Source organism: Rattus norvegicus, chromosome 4 (genome assembly GCF_036323735.1).
Source record: "Rattus norvegicus strain BN/NHsdMcwi chromosome 4, GRCr8, whole genome shotgun sequence".
NCBI classification, from domain to species: domain Eukaryota; kingdom Metazoa; phylum Chordata; class Mammalia; order Rodentia; family Muridae; genus Rattus; species Rattus norvegicus.
Genome location: NC_086022.1, coordinates 80,037,034 through 80,049,222, shown reverse-complemented (window position 1 = coordinate 80,049,222; position 12,189 = coordinate 80,037,034). Strand labels below are relative to the sequence as shown.

The 12,189-nt window shown below is 44.8% G+C and overlaps 1 long non-coding RNA gene across 4 annotated transcripts in view; it reads right to left on the bottom strand.

Annotated features, from left to right (window-relative positions):
- The window catches only part of LOC134486578 (uncharacterized), a 31,430-nt gene extending 27,811 nt beyond the window's left edge, over positions 1-3,619 (bottom strand). Inside the window, exons 1-2 of one of the 4 annotated variants that reach the window (XR_010065796.1) lie at positions 3,175-3,619; positions 1,104-1,175 (exon numbers count right to left, since the gene is read on the bottom strand). This is a non-coding gene — a long non-coding RNA (uncharacterized LOC134486578). Of the gene's footprint in view, positions 1-1,103; positions 2,509-3,168 lie in introns of those variants that run through there. The other 3 variants (XR_010065793.1, XR_010065794.1, XR_010065795.1) reach the window with 3 other exon arrangements.
- Positions 3,620-12,189: the final 8,570 nt, after the last annotated feature.

Below are 12,189 nucleotides of genomic sequence, written 5' to 3'. Positions count from 1 at the left end.
AACCATTCATCAAATGGTAGCTTAAAACTGAACTCTCAGAATTTAGAAAATGTTTCTATAAGGATCCTAAAATCATAAGCTAAAAGACAATAAAAAAATCTAAGATTAAGAATTGACATAAAACAATTGGCCTTTTCTATCAAACAATTCAAAATATGGGTGATAATGGTTAAATATTATGAAACTTTCTGAGAGCATCGCACTTTCCAAGTTCATGCTGTTGTATATATGTTTAATGTGTCCTTTTTTTTCCCCCTCAAAGTTGGGAAATTTAAATTTGTAAACAAGCACATCAGAAATATCACATAGTAGAACACATTTTAATGGGTGTGATAAGCCCATCAGTAAGGAATAGACACCATACATCACATGTGAAAGTGATGCCTATAAATTTTTCTGCAAAGAAATTGGCCTGGCATCTCTTTTATAGCTATGAAACCCCAGAGAAAGGGATGGTGAGAACACCTCATTCTGTCTGGCCAGGAATAACGAGGGGCTGTAGATTACAGACACTGCAGCTGAGACTTGGGAGAAACGAATTGGACAATTATTGGTTCCTGCTCTCGGTAGACAAGCTAATAAGGACAATAAAAATACTTCTGGCACATAAAAGGAATAAAAGTCCATCCCTGAAGGCTCTATAAAGCTTTCAGACAGAAGCAAACTCCCACGGCTCTGCGTCTATGGTCCTACTTGTATTACCACACCGCAAAGGGGCACCTGTGTGTTCATCAACATCCTTTGCAATGCCGGTGTGAGTAAAACCAACCAAATAAAAGAAAGCATCAGATTAATGATGTGAATTGAAAAAATTGCTAAGCAAACCTACAGGAACAAATGGGCACCCTTGTGGGGATTAAGGAGGAAGAAGGTCTTATGTGCCCCCTTCATGAGTAACTGCTAACCAACCAGGTTCCATAGCCAGAAACTGTAAGACACCCACCTGAGATGGAAAATAACAGAGAAAACAAGATGGGGGCGGGGAGGGGGGTCAGCTAGGCTTATCTTGCACTCTCCAAAATACGTGAACCCTGAGCCCTAAGCCATAGACTCCCTTTAAAACTAATGATCTAAGGAAATGTTCAGTGGGTAAGAGTACTTACTGTGCAAGCATGAAGATCTTGAAGTTCAAATCCCCTACACGTGTGTAAAAAGCTGGGCATAGCTGTGTGTACCTGTGACCAAAGATAGTATGGGGAGAGTGGTGGGTCCAGAGACAGACAGACCCCAAGAGTTTGCTGGTCAGCCTAGCCAAAATGGTGACCTCCAGATTACATGAGAGACCCCATCTCGAGGCTCCAGAATGAAGAGCCATGAAGGCAGACACCCAATGTCCTCTGCCAGCGAGGCTGCTTCTGTGCTCACACAGACTCACACCTCAGCACACTCATGTCTGTGTATGTACAGCCCACACCACACATTAAAGGCAAAAAAGAAACGTTATTTTTGACTTTGAAGCAATGTTGTCAACAGACACTGGAGCAACTTTGAGAGTAAGCCAGTCAGGTGAGAAGACTGCTGGGAACATGCAACAGCAGCCTTGGCTATCTTGACTTCTGGTCTCTCAGTAGCTAATTGTTTTGTTTGAACCATCTTCATAAGCCTAGACTCCCTTGCAAGCTACTTTTTCCTCTTCCAAATTAGTTTTGTTTCTGTGGCTTCCTTCCACAGTTTCAACCTCTCCACCTGAGAAATAGCTCCTTGCAAAGTGGCTTGGACAAGTTCCCTGTGATCCTGCCCCAGATGTTCTGACCCTGGATAAGTTCCAGTTATAGGTGGTTGGCAGCCACTGCCTTCCGTAATGAGGATCCCCAAGGGCTTAGCAGCCTTGGACTGCACTGAGCCTCCACTGCTGGCATCTGGCTGTGGCAGGAAGCCATGTGTCTGGCACCACTGGGTTATGTCATCCCCTTTTTAGTCTTGTGGACCCTTTCAACCTTCAGAAATCGTCCTAAGAGGAGCCAAGAGAAAGGCGGTGAGCAGAGACCTTTGGGTGTGGTCAGCCCAAGTGTGAAGAGTGCCCAGGGATCTAATCTACCTTCACCACGAGGCTATCTGTGAATGAATGGAGTCGGCCTGCCCCCCAGCATTTATCTGCTTAGTTTAAAAGTCTCTATGGCTTCCTATTAGATCTCCCTTTCCTCTCCTGTTAAACTGGGTCTGGAAAGCAGCCTGCTGCTCTTCCTCTGCTGTCTCAATTAGCCAGCCCTGCACTGATTACCATCTTGTCCCTTCACTCTCCAGACACTCCTGCATTTCCTGATCAGGTCAGTCTCTCCCATCCTCTCTCCCTCTGAAGCACTCACTAAGTCTGCAGCCCACACGATTCCAGCTGCCTCCTGCCTCTGCTGTACAGGGGTTGGGAGGTGGGGTGTCCTGTTCACATCTCTGGGTGCTCCCGGAAGTTGAAACTGTCCCAGTGACCAACAGAGTTTAGATGGGATTAAGGACGCCCCCAAACACTTCGGTTTTGTCTTAGTCTTTTGCCATGAAATCACATCTCATAAATCAGTCATGTCCTTCCTGCTCCCCTCCCCAGTCCCTCTCCCACTCCGTTCCCTCCATCCATCCACCCCTAATGTCTACTCTATTTCCCCTTCTCAGTGAGATTCAAGCCCAGCCCTCCTTGTTACTTAACTTCTTTGGGTCTGCGGATTGGATCGTAGAATGGTTACCCTGTACTTTGGACAGAGTATGGGCAGAGAGAATTAGAACAGTGGGGTCCATCTCTTAAATGAGCTAGAAACCTAGGGTAATGGAGGCTCCTGGAAATCTATGAGGCTGACCCTGGCTGGGACTCCTAGCAGTGGGGACTATGGAGCCTAAAATAGCCACCTCCAATGGCCAGAAAAGACTTCCAATGGAGGGACAGATACCAGCCCAGCTGCAAAACCCTAGACCTACAATTCCTCCTGCCAACAAGATGTGCAGGGGTAAACATGGAGCAGAGATTGAAGGAATGGTCAACCAATGGCTGGCCCAGCTTAAGACCAATGCCATGAGAGAGAGCCCACCCCTGACGCTATTAGTGATATTCTGCTCTACTTCCAGCAAGGACCTGGCATGGCTGTTTCTGGGCCATTTCTCCAACCCCAGTTTGCAGATTCTCACACCGAATGTGTCCGTATGAAGTATCTACTAGTCTTCTCTCAAATGATGAAAGCTTACAAATACCAGGATGATGCTGAGAAGTAGAGCTCTCGTACGCTTAGAACCGCACACCGGATAAGCACAGGATTCCTGTCTGAGCACATAAACAAAGGACATGACGTCAGGATGCCAGGAGGGTAGCAGCCCACTTGTATTTGTCACAGAAGTATTCACCACAGGAAAGATGTGGGAGCTTAGTCATCCAGTGAATAAAGGAAGTGTGGAAACGTGATATAAAGAGATGATCTGCACCATTCACTTGAAAATGGAGAATCCCATCACCATAACAAAATGGATGAGCATGAAAGACACCCTAATGGAGATGAGCCAGACACGGAAGGGCAAGTGACACACAGGGATCTCACTTAATGGGGAGTCTACCAAAGTGGAACTCGAGTTGAGAGAAGGAGCTACCAGAGGCTGGGCACAGAGAGGGACTCACTGGGAGTTCCTGACCTTAGGACACCAAGGTTCCAAGAACTCTTGAGACCAATCACACAGTAGAGAACCATAGTCGATTATAATGTGCATTCCAGAATAAGTAACAGCAAATTTCAAAGGTCTTAGAGGATTGATAGGTGAGCAAGGTGATGACTGTATGAGTTGGCTTTATCTGATCATTCCGTGTGGAGAATGAAGGAAGCCTGTAGTGTGCAAAGTCCTGGGTAAATGTCTGTGGTTGACATGAGCCATCCATGTCAAGGACCCTAGCCTCAGACCCATTGAAAAATGGCAGAGCCCCACCTCATCCCACAACCAGGGAGAGGTTCAGAAGGATGACAACACCTTCTTCCTGTCTGTGTGCAGACGCTGAGAGTGCTGCAGAAAAATGCCCACTGTAGCTTTCTTCTCCGTGGATGTTCACAGCTGTGAGCCTGCTCCACTGTAGAAACTGCTCCTATGAAGATCCTCTCTCTCTGCCTCCTTGCTCTTCAACTGTATAATAAACACACTGAGATTTCAGACAAGGCCACCTGACCCCAGTTTCTCTGTCTGTCTGTCTGTCTGTCTGTCTGTCTGTCTGTCTGTCTGTCTGCTGTGTCACCATTCCCTCATCATCCCAGTTCAGTCTGTCCCTGGAATGCATGCTAGACATGGCAATGCCACATTAATTGCACCAGTATCAAGTCAGCCATGGTGGTTTGAATGAGCATGGTCCCCTACTGGCTTATGTAATAGAAAATGTAGTCCCCAGCTGATGGTTCTGTTTGTGTAGGACATAAACCACTGCAGGTTTTTTTAGGCTGGCCCTACCTGATTCATTCTCTCTCTCTCTCTCTCTCTCTCTCTCTCTCTCTCTCTCTCTCTCTCTCTCTCTCTCTCCCTCCTCCCTCCCTCCCTCCCTCCTTCCCTCCTTCCCTCCTTCCCTCCTTCCCTCCCTCCCTGTGTGTGGTTGAAATGTGATCTCCTGTTTCCTGAATATTAACCTCACATTCTGCTACCATGTTTTCCTCAGCATGAAGAACTCCATCCCCTCTGGAACTGAAAATAAGTAATACACCATTACACTGGACCCTGCAGGTATATAATGTTTAGAAGTTAATCAAAACAATGTTAATAATTAGCCTCAAATAGTGATCTATAATTATTGAGTATCTGGGTCTCCCAAAGAGATAGCTAGTCAGTAATTCTAAGTAAAATCCATCTATCAACACACACACACACACACACACACACACCCAGCATATGCACCTTTAAATAACACTTTCCACTTTGTGTTAAGTGTGCAAACTTCAGGTACTTTGAAGAAAAGATAACGTAAAGACCAAGACAGAGAATGGGAGGTAAATAGAAAAGAAGAGAAAAATCCAACAAGAAAAGGTTACCCAGCAAACCAAAATCCTGTGACGTTTTAAAAATTGAAAAGAAATGTGTCTGAAGTTCTTTGGCAGTGCTGCTGCCTTCTCTCCGAGGCCAAAGTCATGGCTTCCCATGTTAGTTACTGTGATGGTTTGTATGTGCTCCGTCCAGGGAGGGGCGCTATTAAAAGGTGTGGCCCTGTTGGAGTAGGTGTGTCACTGTGGGTGTGGGAAATAAGACCCTTATCCTGGCTGCCTGGAAGCCAGCATTCTGCTAGCAGCCTTCAGATGAAGATGTAGAACTCTCAGCTCCTCCTGCACCATGCCTGCCTGGATGCTGCCATGCTCTCACCTTGGTGATAATGGACTGAACCTCTGAACCTATAAGCCAACTCCAATTAAATGCTGTCCTTATAAGAATTGCCTTAGTCATGGTGTGTGCTCACAGCAGTAAAACCCTAACTAAGACAGTTACCAAGTTCTATTTTTGGTTAGGAATCAGCTATAAAACTAAATTTAGTTCCTTACACTTCTCCATGTTGTTGCCCTTCAATTTTGCACAATATATTCTTGTATATTATTTCGAATAAAATAACAAAAAATGTTTAGCTCAGAAAAAGACATAAAAACTCAGTAAAGAAAATTATATATATATATGTATATATATATATACATATATATATATATGAAGGATTTTTCCATCCATGATTAAATCCAACATATGATCCAGAAAGAGAAAGTAGAGAATGCAAACAAATCACTAATTGATAAATAGTACAGGAAAGAACTTAACATCATAAATGTTAGTGAAGGGTCCCTGTAACCCAGCGGGTTTCAGAACAGCGAATAGAAAAGATCAAGCCTCTGAGACCAGTTAAGACACCAAAGCCCTGGGCTACCCTCAAGGACAGACACAATAAGGACAGTGCAACCATGTGTCCCAGTCAGGGTTACTGCTGCTGTGATGAAACACATTGACCAAACGCAAGTTGGAGAGGAAAGGGTTTACGTAGTTTGCACCTCCAAATCACTATTCCTTCCTGAAGTAAGTCAGGACAGGAGCTGAAGCAGGAATCTGGAGGCAGGAGCTGATGCAGAAGCCCTGAAGGGGTGCTGCTTGCTGACTTGCTCCTTGTGGCTTGCTCAGCATTGTTTTTTAATGGAACCCAGGACCACCAGCCCAGGTTTGGCCAATAATGGGCTGGGTTCTCCCACACTAATTAAGAAAATGTCCTGCAGGCTTGCCTAAAGGCCAATCTTCTGGAGGCATTTCTTGATTGACGTTCCCTTCCCTCAGATAACACAACACCAGCCAGCCAGCACACGGTGCCTGCAGAAGGCCGGCACAGAGTGATTTCCGAACTGCTGTTTGTTCAAGTGCCAGTCGATTTCCCTGTGGGAAATAGGAACACCTCAGACATGCAGTGTCTTCTGTGTGCCGCCATCATGTTCTCTTTCTTGGCAAGCAGTTTTACCAGCAGGAAGTCCATAGGTACAGAGCCAATTAAATGCACTGATACCTATCTCAAGGCCTCTATACTTCCCTTCATCTTTCCTTCCTTTCCTCTTCTCCTCTCGAATAAAAGTCTTGAGAACAGAACAGAACCACTATGTAACCCCACGAAGTCTTCAGCAAGTCTGTCATTCTTTCTGATCATTACAGTCAGTATCTGCATCCTCACTGTATGCCTGTCAGCGGTTCAGCCATCCATACATGTCTCAGAGGAAGAAAAGAAAACCGGCACACAGAGGAAAGATCCCAGAAATCTGACACACTTACATCTCATACCACGTCCATTCATTAAAGGCAAAGGTCATCAATACATTATTGAACACATAAAGATTCTCCTAAATGGCAAGCATTAAATATTGGTTTGGCAACTAGAAATATAATAAAATACATCCTCTGCCTCAAACAAAAGATGTAAAAATTGAGGTGTGGTTGGAGAGATGGCTCGGCAGTTAAAAGCACTTGCTGAGCTTCCAGAGGACCCAAGTTCAATTCCCAACACCCACATCAAGGGACTCAGAACCTGCCAAAATCTAGGTCCAAGGACATTCTCTTCTGGCCTCTATGGTTATCTGCACACTCACGCATGCACACATCCACACATGAACGCACACACATACAAATAAATAAATCTCAAAAAACAATTGAGAGAGTTAATTCAGTGGAGGGAGAAGGGGATGAGTGAAATACTGGGCTGCAGGTTTAAAGCTAACTCACAGCCTGAGAGATCCTTCACCCTGCAGAGGCCTCTGAGAGCTACAACCGGTTGGGATGCCTGAGGGTTGCAAGGTGGCTTTCAATGCTTTTTTATAACATGATAGAACGGCAAGCAAAGAAAAGAGCGGTGTGCAGGGAAGGAAACGCAATCATAGCATATGCCGTGGTGGTTCATCTACAAACAGCTCACGAAATGATTTTGCACTTTTCATCAAAAAGTGAACATTCAATTTATTTTACCAAAAAAATCATAGTTATATTTGTAGAATGGAGAGAGAGGTGGTAGAGGGGTTCGGAAATGGAAAAGTCTAACTGTTCATCTTCTTATAACAGAAACACATTAGATATGTCTCAGAGTGATAGATTAAGAAATTATATGAGTGTAAGCATAACATTTAAAAGATAATTACGAAGAGCAACAGCTAAATGTTTGGAGACGGGGTCAACACCAGGAACAAGCCTAGTATTACTTCTTCCAGTCTTAATGTTTTGTACTACTTAGATAGAAAGTTTAGACAAGGTTTTACAATTTAATGACTAAGGTTAGGTGTTTACCTTAGCAAACAATGTGAATAGTGTAAGCTCCCTTCGGAGTCTGTGTGGGAACGGCATACTGCAGTAAGCAAGTGCTGTTCCACACAAAGGAAGAAGTCTGCAAAGGCATCCCCTGCCTCCACCCTGCCTCCCCACTTCTATCCCCACCCCCAGCCTCCATCAGTCAGGAGGCTCATGGCTGCTGGGAGGAACATTCGTGGAGTTGATGATAAGTTCAGATTTAAATTTTTTAATTGTGTCTGAATCGTTGTGAGATTTGTATTTTAAACAGTGAAGAGCAGTGAAGAGCCCTTGCTACTCTTCTAGAGGGACCAGGTTCAACTTCTGGCTCCCATACAGACACCACTCATCTCCACGTACGGGGGTGCCCTGATGATGTGCATGTAGGCAAAACACCCATACACATAATTTTTTTAAAATAGTGATTATTTAATTTAAAAAATAAAGTAAAATAAAAATTAAATCAAATTTTTCAAAGAAAGGACTATCCCTCCATGCCCACATGGTCTCTGCTATTTTTATTAAGTCTGTTCCCTTTCTTTTCCCTCAAATGCAAATCCCCAACAGGAAACATTCTCTTCCTTCTCTTCCTTCTCTTCCTCCCCTCTTCTTCTTTCTCCTCTCCCTCCTTCTTCTCCTTCAGTTCCTAGACCTGTGTTCCCCTCTCAGCTGTGTGTTCATCCTGTGTATGCGACCCCAACCAAGAGGGAAGACCTCACCTCTGCGTTCATCCAGTGTGCTGGACTGCTGTGAGACTTGGCAGCAACTTTGATGGGCAAAACACGTATGTAGCCACAGCTGGAACCTAGCACTCCTCGGCTTTCCGGCACTGTGGCCAAACTTGTAGGGATGGAGCTCACGGTTTGGAGGCTCCTGTCTGCTGGCTGTTGCTTTGAGAGCGGTGGTCAGGCAAATCCATCATGACTGTATGTTGCAGCGGAAACTGCCACCCACACAGCATGGAGAAAGAGAGAGAAAAAGTGGAGGAGCCTGCCTCACAATCCCCTCCGGGGACAAGCCTCCAGAGACCAGAAACCTCGCACTAAACCCCACTCCTAAAAGTTCCTGCTCTCTTACAATAATGCTAAGCTAGGAACCAAGCTTCTGACACTTTGGCCTTTGGGGGATACTCTAGTGCACGGTAGCACATATAGGTGATGATGCAGAGATGATAGATAGATAGATAGATAGATAGATAGATAGATAGATAGATGATAGATAGATAGATGATAGATAGATAGATAGATAGATAGATAGATAGATAGATAGATAGATAGATGAGTGGGTGGGTGTGTGGATTGATGGATGGACGGATGGACGGATGGGTGGACGGATGGACAGACAGACGATCAATAGATAGGGGGAGATAAAGAAATATAAGGTTTCTAGACTTGCCTATAAATTCAATAGTTTGGGCTTCATTTACACCTTCTGTACTTTCTCTTTGTCCATTACAGGGAGCTTCAGGGTTAACTCATCCAAACATTCCATCATGGACTAGATTTCCTCTCCTGCTACCCTCTCCTACCTCCTGGGCTGACTCAGTTACCCTGCAGAACTCTGCAGCTGCAGTCCAATTTCACCCGGAAATGGGTGTGTCCACCTCCTCTACCTTGGTTGACACCACACAGAAGGCCTTTGCTGTGGGCTGTCCTTGACATCCTTGGCAAGATTCTGCTGTCACCTCAGCGCCCCACCTTCTGCCTACGACGGCACAGGTGGAGTTAGCTGCTGGTCTTTGAGGACTCCATGAGGAGCAGGATGCCATCATTTGCCACCATTGCCCGCACCCAGTACTTACACTGGGTTTGCCTCAAGCCCAGACCCCTGTGTGGATCCTACGGAAGACAGGATAACTGGAGGAGGACTAGAGCATGCACCTGACCCTCCTGCACAAACTTTTCTTTCTGTTCCAGCCTTTCCTCTGTCTGTCCACACTGGTGAGTGAATCCATCACCTATTGCTAGTGTCAACACCTCAGGTTGTGTTTAGCGTCGGCCGTCAATTTGACAAAAAGCTAGTGTCAAAAAGCTAGAAAGAGGGCGCCTTAACTGAGGACTTCCACCATCAGGTTGGCCTGTGAGCATTTCTTTGAGAGCATATTATTGATCGATAACTGATGTAAGAAGGTTCTGCCCACTGAGTGCAGTGGCGTGCCTGAGCAGGTTGGTTTGGACTACATAACCAAGGGAGCTGAATCTCTGAGCAGGCCAGGAGGCCATGTTCCTCCAGGTTCCTTCAGTTCTTACCTTAACTCCTGTCCGGAATGGACCATAACGTATAAGATGAAATAACCTGTTCCTTTCCGATTTGCTTTGGTGTTTGCATGGTGTTTGTCACAGTAACAGGAAGCACACTAAGATGGCCTCCAGCAAAAGGTTGCTGAGGATGCATACCCGTGATTGACAAGTTATGTTCATTGAGTGTTTTCTTTCCTTTCTTTTTTTTTTTAAGATTTATTTATTTTATGTATATGAGTACATTGTAGCTGTCTTCAGACAAACCAGAAGAGGGCATCAGATCCCATTACAGATGGTTGTGAGCCACCATGTAGCTGCTGGCAATTGAACTCAGTACCTCTGGAAAAGCAGTCAGTGCTCTTAACCACTGAGCCATCTCTCCAGTCCTGAGTATTTTCAAGAAGAAAAAGAAAGGCATGATGGGGAACTCCAGTAGATCCCCATGAGAAGGGATAGAGAGGGCTTACCATGGAATTAGAGCTGTCAGGTGACACAGAGACAGTGCTAGGAGTGGGATACCCCACTCACTTTGATGGAGCGAAGTAGGATTCCGATAGTTTTGTATTTGGTACCTTGGTAAGTTTCCTCTAATGTGAGGCAGTCAAGACCAAGCTAAGCATCCTTGGTGAAGAAATCAGGCATTCATAGTGGCCAAGGAGGAGCATGATTTGGACCACATTTGCATTTATGAGAATGAGTTCATTTCCATCTCCATCCATCATGACCACAGCGGCACAGGATACTGGTGCTCAGTGGCACAGTTCACGTTCAGTGAGAGAAATTTCAATCTCTCTTGTGGAACCAGGTCAGCACTCAACCCTGGGAAACTTCTCTGGGTTCGCACTCGGCAGCTGCCCAGTAAGAGAGCTCTGCTCTCTTTTCACCATATCAGACACAGGGTGGCATGCCCATGATGATCTCCGGCTAGTTCGTTTCCTGTGCATGATCTCAGTCTAAGTGAAAAGCTGGAAGTGCTGTGATTGGCAGCCTAGAGCTCACCTTATGAAGTAGGCCTTGTAACAAACACTGATGGATCCCCATTTACAACGTTTCAACTCACATTTTTTTTTCCAATTTTCTGACGATGCAGTTGTGTGTCCACACAGCCACTCCGCTTTAATCTTTCAGCAGATATTCACACACTTCAATAAATTACAAGAGACATAATTTGAATAACCTTTATAGTATACAACTGTCCCTACTGTTGGTCAATATAAGTGTCCTGATCACATTTAAGATAAGCTATACTGACCTATTGTATTTCATAAGCCATGCGTATTCATGCATTTCTTGGGAAATTTTCAACTTATGCTGGTCTTGTAACACTCCTGCAAGTCAAGGACCATTTGAGGTACTAAGCACATACAGTATCTAGAGCAGCTGGCCAGGGATAAGACGGTAGCCAGGCACGGCTGTGGATACAATGAGCTCTGCCAAACAGGTATTAGATCCCGGGGAAGAGAAGCTCACCCCCAAACAAAGTTTTAGTCTTTTAGATATAGGTATACAGAATAAATTTTTGCATCAAGGACCTATTTGCTATGTTTGAAATATGTCTTTTCTATGACTACCACAGGGGACTAGACAAGATGAGGAACTGGGCTATACTCCAAGAGCACACAACATAAACCTTCCATTTCGGGTAGGATGTAAGGCATTAGGGGAGCATCTTAAATTGTTCCTCTATTTTGACCTTTAGAAACTAGACATGAACTGTGGAAAGTTAGTTCTGAGAAACTAGAATCAGCTGCACAAAGCCACCTCTACTGGGGCAGCCTTGAGGGTCCTGATCAGTGGACTTCACCTCGGCAGTAGATTCTATCAGTGAGTAAAACCAGAGAAATTGAATGGCTGCCATGAGAGGGATGAGGTGGTTATCACAGTAGTAATAAGACTTAGAACAAAATTGAGGGAGGGGTATTGGGGAGTCCATACCCCTGGGTTTGTTTTAAACCCAGAATCTTAGAAGAGAATTAAAAAGACTAGCAGAGACATGCGGTCTCTGAAAATGAGGTTTACTTGGTGACTCAAGTAAGAGTCAGCTTAAGAAACAAGAGTCAGTCTTTTCTGTTAGAGCACTGGCTACAGAAAAGAAAAGGGAAAGGGGGAAAAATAAATAAAAGACGTACCAATTAAACTCCGGGGAGAAAAGACTGTGCTGGGAGAAAAGCTGGGAGCCTCTAAGGCCAAGCTAGCAGATTTGAAAGGAAAGAGCTAT